At 37.7% G+C, this 13,704-nt stretch overlaps 1 protein-coding gene across 5 annotated transcripts in view; it reads left to right on the top strand.

Moving 5' to 3' along the window:
* The window catches only part of LOC124170671 (collagen alpha chain CG42342-like), a 460,311-nt gene that overhangs the window by 113,357 nt on the left and 333,250 nt on the right, over positions 1-13,704 (top strand). The window lies entirely within an intron of this gene.

The raw sequence follows: 13,704 nt of genomic DNA, 5'->3' as shown, positions 1-13,704 counted from the left end.
AGTCTTGTCTAACTCAAATGAAATCCAATTCCTCTGATGCGATTCCCGTTCAGCCAGTTTTTTTCATTCTTCTCTTAACTTGAACTTGGTTCAAAGGTTTTTGAAAACTGCTTCTAGCTTATGTTGGTGTTTCAGAGTTTATATTTTGGACATTGAAGTTATCCATAGTTTTAAGTGGATTCCCGGTCGTAGTATTTTTTTCTCATACCAGTTTCTATAGACCGAAGGTTACGAGAGACAAATTTCAGGGTTCACTAGAAACTGGCTCCATACCCGAAGACAAGAGTTCCTTTTCGATGATGGATATCTCTGAGTTTCCTACTCATAAGATACCATGCCTTTCCTGGTTAGGCACTGGGTTTGTAAAAGATGATGTTCAACTGTTGGAGGAAGAGCCTTGGAGACTTGACTTAGTCTCAGCCTGATTATTTGCCCAGTGACTTACATTTTATCGAAAGAAACGTTATTTAAGTACTAAGCCCAAGTAGAACCTTTAACTGTGTCAATGGCCACGCACCTCTTTTGCTTTATTTTTTCTTCATTATTTAAGGTATTTGTTAACAGCAATTTTTCTGCTTATTATCTAAATTCATCAATATTACTATCAGTTTCACCAATCACTTCTCTTAATTCTCTGATCAGCTAATATTTTAATGCCTATATAATTATTATAATTTAAATTCTTTATCACCTACCACATATTTCTCACATAATTCCTCCATTTTCACTTTTTCCCTTCCACTTGTACTTCAACGGTTGTCTTCGTCACATTAAAAGTTTTAAAAAAATCTTGTTTTTATTTTCTCTTGATCGGCTATATTAATCTAATTTCGTTTCCATTAGTTTTGGGTCATAATTTCACAATAGGAGTTTTCCCAATCGTAATTCGTGTATCCATCGGCTGGGCAACCGCGATACTGGCGCCCAATCTGGCTCTTCCCTGGTCTAACACCCAGTTGAATCATCTAATTGAAATTCTACTATGTGCGTATTAATACGTCCCTATACGTCCAAATAAGCTGTTCCTTTCGAAAAGTATCAGTAGTATTAATATGAATGGTGGCACGTTTTTGGGTATTAGGCGTTTTTGTACTTAATAAATGACCTTTGAAACGAATGCCAGAGTAAAATAAATAAAATAAATTTCTTGGTTCTATTGCATACTTTATTTTAAATAGCACGACCTGGGTTCCATAGGACCACAAAGTAACGCCTGAAACCGTGTCTTATATTAAAAGAATGTCAGAGTTTTTCATAAGGTAATGATGCATTTCAAAATCTATGGACCGTATATTTCTTGTACAGTTTCACTTTTTTCATGATAAGTGTCGAAAATATTCGTAAATACTATCTGAGAAAACCCTCATTTTATTTCTCTATCCTTCATCGTATTAAGTTTCGGCGCTACCCGTTAGGAACTGGTTTTGTATATCTCTGCATGTTGCGTTCCATTCCTGTTCGTTTCCTTGAATAATACTGAGGTACCAATCCACTCACCCGACTTAAGTGGCGCAGATGAACCCTGTTGTCGGTCACATCCCCATGGAAAGCCATCAACCAGGAAATGACATAATCCTCAGATAGTGAAGAGTTGATGGTCCGGGTAGTATTGCCTGCGACCAAGGTGTGGGACCCATGGCTCCTCTTGTCCTTTTTGATAGCGTCTTCGTGTCTCTATCAAACCGGTTGTCTGGGAAGCCGTCCGGGAACGAGAATATATTTTTTCCCAGCGCAGTTCAGTGTTTTGAACCGTCCGTATCTATTACCCCATGCATTGTTAAGGTTCGTTGTCATTTTTATCCGTACTCAACCGTGTTAATTCAGCTGCGTTCAGTTACTATTCAGTTCAGTTTTGTTATTTTCTTTTTGCTTTTATCTATTGTGCCGAGGTCTTCTTCTTTATTCAGTGAAATTTGTTTCATGCTACCTACGAATGCCTCATGTCTTAAAATATGGCCTATCCATCTTGACATTGTCACCCTCGTAAAAAAACCTTGATGAAAACCGTTTGTTTACAGTGAGACATGGTGGAAACGTTCCATCCATAATTTCATTTGTAAAGAAATATTGACTGATTTACTTTCTTCTCCGCTTCCTTTGTTTTCCGCAGTTCTTATGACTTCACCCGTCTTATCTTTGGCCTAAGCTTGTGGCTCATCATTTACGTCTCTATCTTGAGATGGTTCTCCCGTTATATCTCTCAAATGGTCCTTGTATGTTTTCGAGGGTGCATTAAGAGATTCAATTCATTCGAATGTTCTCTCGCGCCACTTATGGCTGCATGATTGCATTTTCTTTACCTAGGTTCGCTGGAGAGCTTTTACATATTTGGAGACCGCCTCATTCTCGCTCAACCTGTTGTACTTTGTCTTTTAATTGACGCATTACTCCTTTAAAACTTTTACCATTACAGTGAAATTTTCGTTGTATTTGGTGAAGATAATTATTGAAAAGTTGCCCCCGTCTCAAATATGAAAACGATCATCTTGGAAATGCTTAAGTAAAAATTTTAACTTTAATACATAGTTAAATAATGCCAAATGTTTCCTCTATTTACCCCATAAATTTCAAGGTTGTGAAATATTGTTTTACACCAAGCATTGAACTTGGATCTTCGGGAAATGAATAATATATTTCTCTCCACCGCACTAATTTGATCTCTTTGCCTAAATATTTTTTCTTGTTGTCAAACATCTATTGATCTTTGATACCTCGTTACTCGAAGGCCTTAAATTTGAATAGTAGATAGTTCTTCATTTCTATCAGCCCACTTCTCTGCCTTTCGAACCTATCTGTCTCTGTTTTTGGTCGTATTGTTTCCTCTGCCACCTGTTCACTCCCAAAGGCAAGAATGCTTCAGAATAAGATAGCAAGAATGAAGTCGGAGGAGAGAAATTTCTACGTCCTGGGCCTTGATTCAGGGCGTCCAGATGGTGATGGGTTTGATGTGGAAACTGTGTCGTCGAGTGTTTCTTAGTCTTGTTTCAATGATTCTCTTCCTTGAACCCGATATTCGGATAAGGGAATCGATTGTGTCTCTTATGTCTTAGGCGTCATTTTTCCTCGAATTTCGAGAGTAGTTTGGAAAATTTTCAACGTTTACGCTTACCGGGTGGGTCCAATGCTTGCGAACCAAAGAGTGGCGTATTTGATTGGCTTTTGGTCGCTAAGCTTTAAAAAAAAATTTTAACACATTTTTCTTTATGTTGTTAGAAATTGTTTTTTGCAATTTAACCTGATATAACTGTTTGAAATCTATGTTATCCATTTTTTGAAATCCCACCAAAGGTGATTCGTTATTCTTTTGTGATGAGAAAGTCAAATTGGTGTTGAATGAGCAAGTCAAATTCTTGTGACTGCCCCGAGTGTTCCAGTGCCATGGGCAGGCAGTCAGCTTTGGGACACCTTATTGAACGGTTGTACGTGAGAGTTCTCCTATTTGTCAAAAAAGTCATCAGTCTGAAGATTTACATTTTCAAATATCGTAAGCCGCCTGGTCCTTCGGAATTTTATCAAGTAACCATCGTGTACAGTAACCTAATGAACACTTTTGCCAAAGAATTTGACTGATGTACAACTCAGGAAGAAGGAATTCTTTGAATGTCATTTCCATTTAAATGGACGCCATGACTGAAAGGGTTTTTTATGGTTGAGACTGTTGAAAAATTTGCCATGATTCTTTCTCATAAACCTCCACTTGCAATTTACTAGTTTGCCTTGACGTTCTTAGTCAACTCTCGCGTTCCGTGTTTCAGAAAGGTTCTAGGCCCGAGTGATTATCAGATTTAAGTATTTTTATATTATTTGTTGTATCGTTGAGGTCGGGCAACATATTTACTATTTGAAGTGTCTTGCTTCATCATTTCAAGTAATACTTTCATGCACTGTTGTATTACATGGCGGCGTTTAATGTAGGTTCATAAAAGGTAGGAGGTAATTCCAAAATTTACCCTAATCGGAAACGCTTTTGCGGGATAAAACCGAGAATGATAGTCGTGATTAATCGTGATTTTGGAAGGCTATTCTCCGAACCGGATGTTAATAAATAGGATGATAAATTTAAGTTTTCATTGTAAACGCCACGCCAATTCATACTGAAAAGAACATTCAATATTAGATATTTATAGTCCTCGTTCGGCAGCATAAAGGCTTTATTTATATTATCCGGTATCATCGATGCAAATGCAATGGTACTGTGAATGAATTACGCCTGACTGTGATAGTATTGGGCAATTAATTTAAATTCCTTAAAACTTCTTATCCCTTGATTCGAATTTATAATTTGGCTTTTATCACAAATGAATGTTGTTTTTGTATTATTTGTAGCTGAATAATAATTGTATTTGATTGGTGTTATCGATCTTGATCTTTTTCAATGAATTTATTCATGTGCGATGAGTCGATGAGCTTTATATTAAATACCTTATTTAAAGGCTGGACTGTTAGGGTCGGAAATAAGGGAAGTTTTTAACCCTTAACGGCATTACTTTCTAAATACGTGTCACAAAATTTCCTCCTATAATATATCCAGAAATGCTTTAATTTTTAATAATTACTATACATTTTATTAACTTTTTTTGCTATTTTTTTATTGAAAAGGAAAATTTGAATATGTAACAAATATGATACATAATGGTAATAGACAACTTTACATTAAATTTATATGTATCACATATGATACCTACACGTGCTAATTGAAAGCTTCTCATTGGCGTCCATACCTTTACTAATTACTTTCTCATAATGATAACATAATTATACTAATTACCCAAGAGATGGCTTGGGAAAATCCTCAGGTTGTCTTGCAGAGAGCGGACTTCCTTCTACATAATGAGAAGCTGATCACCTATAACACCTACTGACTGCATCGAGAATCACATTGTATAACGCCGGGGTGTATCATATCTGATACACCATGCGTTAGAGAGGAAGAATTGTGCAGAAATGACCGGCTCTGAGTGTAGTGTGTCATATACGATACAAAATGCAGTGAAGGGTTAATATGTATCTTTGTTACAGTATTCAGAGCTCCAAGATTGCTCTATCTGTTGACTTTGTTTGCTTTGTCCGAGAGTGTGGGAGTTTAATTGATGAATAGTTTTTTTGTCTACACGGCGATGCTACTTTAAGCATGGAGACCTCCACGTTGCCGTAGCTATTTTTAAACCCCATCTCGGCCATTCTCTTCTCAGTATTCTTCCTTTGCAATTCCGTTGAAAATGGCCCGTTTGTTTTACGTGGCTTTTAATTTGGTCGTTGCGGGCATTAGTGGTGGACCGCGTGTGTGTGTGTTTTTTTTAATCTCATGATGTGTGCCTTCGGGGCCAAGTGGTTCGTGAACTGTGACCGTTCTACTTTCAAACCGACTGCTGGCGAGAGCGGGGCTAGAGTTGGGACGTCGTAAAATTGCTCATGCGGTATTTTTAGCGAATGTGTATGCTGTTCCTGAAAAGTGAGAGAATTAAGCGCAGATTTCAGCAGTTACACATTTCGATATTTTATTGCTTTGGTGTTTTTTTTCTGGGCGCGTTTAGTGATTGAATAACCAAAGTCCATTTTCGAATGTATTTTGTGAGATTGGTGCTAAAATTGACTAACTTTCTATTTAATCAGATTATCTGCTCAGTCATGCGGAATTTTTAAAAACTAGTCCTGTCAAATTTTGTGGAGTCGTATGTTTCGCCTTATTTTTTGTTCCGAAATTTCGTTTACAATTGTTTATACATAAGATGTCAGTGTGTTGCGATAATATTAATAACGAAAGACACTTTGTTTCTCCCATAAGTTTAAATTTTTTGCTATTTTATTACTGGTTTCGGCTATTACACCATTATCAAATACAATAATAATTATTTGATAATGGTATAATAGCCGAAACCGGTAATAAAATAGAAAAAATATATACTTGTAGAAGAAACAAAGTGTCTTTCATTATTAATATGGAACCCGTCCACCACGTACGTGCTTCAAGTTTCGATTTAAAGTTGTGATAATATTGGGGAACGATATTGTATCATAAATATCGGTGCCATACGCTTCCTACTGAATATTTTGAAGGAACCGCACTTTCAAACAGTGTAATCTTCATCTAAAAAAGATCCACGTAGAGCGGCTATCCTTGGGCTAGTTTCATGCTCTTGATAAATTCTCTTTTCTTAAGCAGAAATTCATTTATAAGGTAGTTTCTCTCTGTAATTAAACCTGAAAATACCGTGAGATATAAAGGCCAATAGGAATTAAACCATATTTTTCTGGTATCAATATGCTTTACTCCCGAATATTTTATTTACAAATTTTAATTATTTGCTAGCACCTAGAGCTTTTGGGCCGAGAAAGTTCTTATAAATATGAATCTGCGAGAAATTTAAATCACAGTAAATATTTACCATGTCAGGAGCTTCCCGCAGCACTCATACAACTAGATAAATTTTCGAACGGCATAAATGCCAATAAATGGTCAATATTAGTACGAAATATTTAAATTCATTCTTTTATTAATTTTTAAATGCAGTATCTTCGTCGATTTTGATAAATTGCAATCGGTGTGAGCATCATGGTCGTAGCAAAAAGGATACGATGAAAACCAACGTTCATCTTAGCTAACAGCGTCCTCCTGGTACTCAAAAAGCCACCTCGCTTCCCCGATTGCGTTACGGCCGGTGGCATAGCCAGCATCATGACTTGAAGTGCGCCGGCTATTTGCCCACAAAACCGCGGGTGGTTGTCTCGAATGGCGTCGGTCACACGAAGCACGGGAGGCGTCTTCAATTGCGCGTTCGTCTAAATTCCAGGGTGTTTACGAACTGAATGACATCATCTTACAAGTCCATTTACGGTTCCAATCGCCATCTCCAGTGGATACGAAAATAATTTGTGCGTAATTCACGGGAGTAAAGTCCCGTGGATCAGTGAGTGAGAATATATATATACATCTCCATTCCACTCTCGTGTCGGTCTTCGTACGGTCTAAAGTGAGGGGAGGAGATCTTATGGAGCGGATGCCGTCGGGCGACGAGGAAAAATCCTTAATTTTATGGGATAGACGGAGGCGGGGGGGGACGTGAAGCTGTCGCCGTCACAGCACTTGTGGGGAAAGGGAGCGGGACTCCGAAGCCATCAACATGGAAAGAGCCAAGGCCTCTTGAAAACAAGATCTGGTTATATCTATATGCTTTTTTTACGGCCACAGTGGAGAGAGGGGCGGACACTAAAATTTAAAATCATTTCTCGTCACTAAGTTTGGTCGAGAGTGGGAGCTATGGAGGTTTTCCGTGAAGGGTGTGGGACGGATTGGAATGGGGTAGTGTCAGGGACTGCCCACCGATCGTCTTTTTTTTTCTCTCCTCCCGGCGGGAGACGGGTGGAGGGACGAGGTGAAGTTCGAACGTGAAGAAGACTCGGGGCTCATTGGTGGCACTCGGGTACACGGCGGGGAGAGCAGGGAAGTTTCCTTCATCAAAGAAAACGAAATGCATTGATTGTTATTCGTTACCCATCATTAGGGTTTTCATAATATAAAAATTATTTGGTTTTAGAAATCCCAGTTTAGACGAATGTAAATGGTCAATTTTAACCTCATTTCAATTAGGCCAGATTGGCGCCCATGCGATTCCACTTCACGTGACGTCTCAGGGACCTAGTTTCTATTCGAGTAGATAGGAGTTTTACATCGTCTGAGGTTACCAATGCATGCATGAGGCACAGAGCTCAGGGAAACATCTCTTAATAATCACCCATTAAAATTACCTAAGTTCGGAAAGTTTCCTTCGTTTAATAGGGTATTAATAATCCTTATTTAAGCCAAGCGCTACCTGCTAGCAGGGTACTCAGCTACCTGCTAGCAGCCTGCTTCGTATCAGCGCTCAAGCCTCGCCCCAAGGTCACCCCACATGCCGACAGCTGGAGCCAGAAATACGTCACACGGACTTTTCCCATCATTCCTACGTAGCCATCGCGTTTTCGCACGCTTGAAAATTTTCACTTTTCGTTTAATCGCGAAAAATAGATATCGTCATTCGAAAATATAAGAGCGTGAAATGCGTACTCCAGGAGTAATAATCTTTCCAGTTAGGCAATAAAAAATAATAGGAAACCACACTATTACGTCCGATAAGTGTTCACGGCGTTTGGTGGCGAGTCGTGGAAGGTGTGGGGTGTGGCGATAGCTGCAAAGAGCGTTTGAGGATAAAGAAATGAACTGTTTTCATTGTTTAAAATCCGAATATCCAAGCGTAATGTAGTGGAATGTCTCCATATTGAAATAAACACTTTTCCCAGGATCATATATATGATACAATTTTCCAGGATTATATGAAGTACTGTTTTCCAGGATTGTATCGTCGGTCATGGGAAAAGCTAGGTAAGTCGTTGAAACCAAATTTTACAGGGGAGCTATTTTAAACTTCAGCGACTTATCAAAAATCGTCTTGCCTTTACCATATAGTGAGTATGTATATACCACTTGCAGTAAGTATATATAAATACCAACTCTATGGTAAAGGTTACACGACTTTTGATGAGTCATTGAAGTTTAAAATTGCTCCCCTGTAAAATTTGGTGCCAATAACCTACCAAGTTTTCCCCGTGACCGTCGATATAAATAATCATGGAAAATTCAAGGTGTTTCTTTCAATAAGTTTTATTGATAGTAGGATAGGATATTGATAGTAGTTGGTCGGCTGAGAGCATTCAAACTGTAAAAGTGAGTATTAGAGACTGATTATAAAGATACTTGTTATAAAAGTAGTGAAGTACATGTAATAAATGAATTTATTTAAATAACGTTAAAGAAGCAAGAAAACATTTGCATCAGTCATTTTTTCGTACAATAACATTTGGGAAAACAACAAAGAAACAATGGTTATTAGAGAGGTTGCCTCGATCGTTGGCAAGTCAATTTATTGGAAATTTATTTGTGGTATCATTCATTTGAAAGGTGGTAAATCTTAATGGATTAAATGTGTAAGCGTGGGGTGTATATTTTGAGTATGTGCAACCGAAAATACTGATTAAATTTTCATTGCGGAAACAAGCAGGCAAGTAGTTTTTACAACGATAGAAAATTAAATATCTTTAACAGATAAAGATGAAAAATCACTGGTTGCTGAATAAGTAGTAATTTAAGGCTATTCTTCGGATGTTAAACCCTTAATTTGACATCATTTTTACCAAAAATTAGCATATCATACAAGATATTAGATATTTGAATTTCAATTTTACGAATCAAATTGTTTCAGCATCTCTCACTACGTCTGATTATGTCTCTCATATGACATGAAGTGAGCCTGGACTGGGGGTGTGAGTTTGACATTGATGGGAGTTATTTCGATCAGTTGTCATTACGAGCGGCTGATTGATGATTCCGAGTGGCTGGCAGAGTCATCGGAATTTGGTTGTTTTTTTTTTAATTTTCATTCCAGTGACTCCATGACTCTTAGAAGTGTTCATCCTTTCGTCACAATCAAAAATTTCAACCTTCAAATTTCAAGCACTCCCAGTGGTTCAATTCGACACCTAGAAAACACACGCTAATGTCGCCGGGAAAAGCCCTCTGTTGTCACGTGGCTTATGTTGGCCTCATTTCCCTATGAGAGCTAACGTTTAAACCTAGGCCTGGGATTATCGAAAATTCAATATTGGAGTACGATAATATTAAGCATTGATATTTGGCGATTACGATAGCTACATTCGGGAAAATAATATTCTCTAAATCGAACCCAATAATAAATTGCTTGTCGATAAAATTTGGCGATATAACGTCTAATGTAGCGTGATATCGGATATCAAATAATACATCGTGTTATGTTATCGAGAGCGATGTTTTCATTTTTGTTAAACTTTATGATTTTTATCGAACAGCATGTTAAAAAATTAATGCCCGATGAAAAGTAAATATTTCAATACCGTGATATATTAATTATTTGCTATCACCTGCAGATTCATTTTATCACAGCCTCCATGGCTTCAATAATTGCAAAAGCTATTTCGACGCGGCTAAATACGTAACAATCAAAGTCTAGATTTGCGCAGGTGATATTATTTTTAGTTTCCACCAAAAACAATGAGTAAGATAAGGGTATAATTATCATAAAAACTATGTAAAGCCTGGTGTTCTTTTTTGGCATTGAAAAAATGTCCTCAAATCTGGTTATTCCTTTTTTCGACCTAAACCGATATTTTTATTGTTGTCAAGACCGTTTAACATTATGAAAACAGTGTGGACAACACTAAGTTTGTGTCCTATTTAGTATGATGAGGAGAGCCGACTTTCCCTCTCCCATGGATGTCTAAATTCTGTTTCGTGTGCTGGTCCGTCGCCCACATGGTCTTCCTCCCACGGCCCGCTTAACGCCTCCGGATTCCTCAAAGACCGTGAGACGTGGATTCCATGGCGAGGGCATCGCTTCTCCCTTGGGAATACTAAGTGATGAGGGCGTCAATGCCACAGATTTGTAGCCTAGAAGATAGCATACGAAAGCGTATCGCTGCGGACTGCGTAGAATTATTCGATATCCGTGTAAACCGTTAGTCATCGGTCACTCGTCAGGAATGCAGCCTTTTGGAGTTAATTTTCATTTCTTTCCTCTTATAATATATAGTTTAGGTTCTATCAATCATGTGTTATCACAGCTTCCAGTTATTGAAATAGCCATCATGGCGCGATAAGTTACTTTGCGATGTTGGCATTACAGGCCTAAATCTGGGCAGGTAACGCTTCCCGAAAAGATTATTTGTTTCCTCCAGAAAATTAAATATGATAAGGGTACACATTTCTTAAAAGCCATGTAAAGCATTTTTTTTGTTTAGAAATATGTCCCAAAATCTACAAATTCCTATCTTGGACCAAAGTCCATCTTCAGAACGACCTTAATTTACTAAACTTGACGTAAATAGTGAGTTGAATTCTCGGAAAGGGCGTTTGCCGGTTCACAACCTGGCTGGTTCAAATGACGTTTCTTGACTCGAGATTAGAATAACCTGTAGCAAGGAAGAGAGGTTTCTTTTTGGAGAGATAAAAACCAATTTTTACTGTGATTTAGAGAATTTTTCATTAATTGGTCTGGTTCATAATGAGTCGAATTTTGGCGAGTAATGTTGTTTTTATACTACCCGGCATTATTAATTGCGAAAGTTTTGATCACTCTGGTGTTCGAAAACTAAGTCTTTTAAGAAAAACGCTGGAATGTTGCACGATTCTACTTCCAATCATTCTGCAATATTTCAATATTCCTCCCCTTCTCCGTACATTTAAACCAACTGATTTTTTTTACTTTTCCTCCCCGTCTCCCCTACCGAGACCGAATATCGGCGGAGCATTCAAAGTATGGGTGTCAGTAATATGCCCATATTTTCATTTGACGATTCCTTGCAGGCCAATTATTCCAAGCACTTTGCATTAGGCGGTATTGAATAAAATGTAAGAAAAATGCGACAGCGCGATATTAATAATTTCCACCGATCAAAACAGTAAATTTATTTTAACCTTCTGTAACTTCTTCCGTAGCCTTCGGTCGATTATATTCACTATTTTTTATTACAGCGAGCAGTAAATTATTGCTGTAGTCGAAAAGGACATTGTTTTCCATAATGTCGAGATGTTACCGTAGTGGATTGGAAAGAAAAATTAAGGAACCAAATGGAGTGGAGATAGAATTGAATTTCCCTTCCCCATTTTCCTTCCGACCGCGCATCCACCGAGGAGAAATTTTTAGTATTGCCTCATGATAGTGGTTTTAAGGTCGAAAGCTTTGTCACTGGACTAGCGGGTCATAATGTAGATTTCATCCGTTTTATTAGTATAGCTTTAGAAAAGGAATATATAGCAATGTGTACAATTATTTCCCCGGCTTTCCCTGGCTTCTCAGTTATAGTAGACTCTCTATTTCATGGGTACTGTCGGAGATTATCAGAGGGTTTTCTCTCACTGGGTGAATGAAAAAATTATCACTCCTCTAGCCTATGCTAAAAAGTATGAAACTGGTAGGAGGAAGTTCAATGAAATATAGCAATATTGACGCTGAATTTATTTCCGAACGACGCATTTCTATATTGCAACAGCATTACGTATCATACGCGATAATTTACTCTCAATTTGATTTTCAACTTTACGAATCAAATAGCTTCAGCGTCTCTCACGGCTGGTGTTTATGTCTCTTGGAAGTTCGATTGGATTCAATTAACAATTCACTCCATTCAACCTGTTCACAAAAGAATTGAAAAATTGTGCCTGTGTTAAATTTATCGTAATTTGTGTTGTGTTTGCAAGAATAAGAAGGGTAAATTACTTGTTACCAAAAAGTGGGTCTAAATAAAATTGAAATAGCGAAAAAAGTATCAATTAAATAGATTTCATGTACTGCATGAATTAAAAAGTATCATTGCTCTAGCTTATGGTAAAAAGTATGAAACTAGTATGAGGAAGTTAAGTAGGATATTTCCACACGATTTATATTCGTGCTATACGCGTTTCAGTGTTGCAACATTTTCAAAAGGCGCTTGAAAATGTTGTTGTATCAACGAAACGCGTCCTGCGAGAAGACATTCTTCGGAAATATACTTAATTTCCACCCAATTGTGCCTCATACCGTACAAGAGGAAGTTTTAAGCATCAGCCCCTTCACTTTTGTCGTGAAAAGTTAGAAAAAAATTTCCTCTTGCCTGATATAATTTAGACATTACAGAAGAGGATAATAATCCTCGATTAGAAGGATGTAATTCATCCTATATCGTGTTATTTTAGCAGGCAGAGGTATATTTTGCGTACTATATGGGAGAATAAAATTAAATGCCTTGCTGAATTCATTTTCCTGAGATTTCGCTAGAACTGTACAGCGGAAACCCGAATTGTGTGAAAATCGCCAAATTAATCATTCAACAACCGTCCATAGGATACCATTTGTTTGAAACTTCGCATGGCCCCGGACTGTGGAACGGAAGCAGTTCGCGACGGTATAAGAATCAAAAATTGCTCTTTCATCGAACAGTAGGCAGAAATTTGTGTACCTATTTACATTCACCAGCATGCACCAGGCTGAGGAAATTTGGCCACCTTTGATGTATTGTTTCTAACGCCATTCTTCCTTATTGCTTTCTCTTTTTTTTATTCGCTACGTCTTTAGATGTTCTCGTATTCCTTCTTGCCTCAGCGCACGTTTGTTGCCGTCCCAAGGAGCCATAACAATTCATTCCATTCAACCAGTTTGCATAAGAGTTGAAAAATTGTGCGCGTCTGTTCGCTATGTATTTATATTATTTATTTATTTCCAACTTTATAATAATACAACATATAAAGGCTTTTATAACGGAGGATTAACAAAGTTCGCCGGTAACATCCATTGCCTGGATTTGCATCACCTCCACACGCGGGATTCGGACCCACGACCTATGTTTTGGCAGGCGAGAATTTTACCCCACCGCCACCGTGGCCGACTATATCGTATTGTGCGTTGTGTTAACGAGAATAAGAAGCGTAAGTCCAATGCAAAGAATTGTTTATACAATTGGATATTTACAAAGTTAAAATAATGAAAAAAGTACCGTTTATATGGCATTAGCGATTTTCACAGTTTTATCTACGTGATACATTTCTTATGTATTTGTGCATAGTTTATTAATATCGATTTAGCATTTTAGGAATTTGCTAAGCATAAACATCTCGCAGAAAATATTGTGGTGAATGTCGTTTCTCTAGGAAAATATATTCTA

This window comes from Ischnura elegans, chromosome X (genome assembly GCF_921293095.1).
Source record: "Ischnura elegans chromosome X, ioIscEleg1.1, whole genome shotgun sequence".
Taxonomy (NCBI): domain Eukaryota; kingdom Metazoa; phylum Arthropoda; class Insecta; order Odonata; family Coenagrionidae; genus Ischnura; species Ischnura elegans.
Note: the sequence above shows the minus strand (reverse complement) of the source record. Positions and strands in the feature narration are given on the sequence as shown.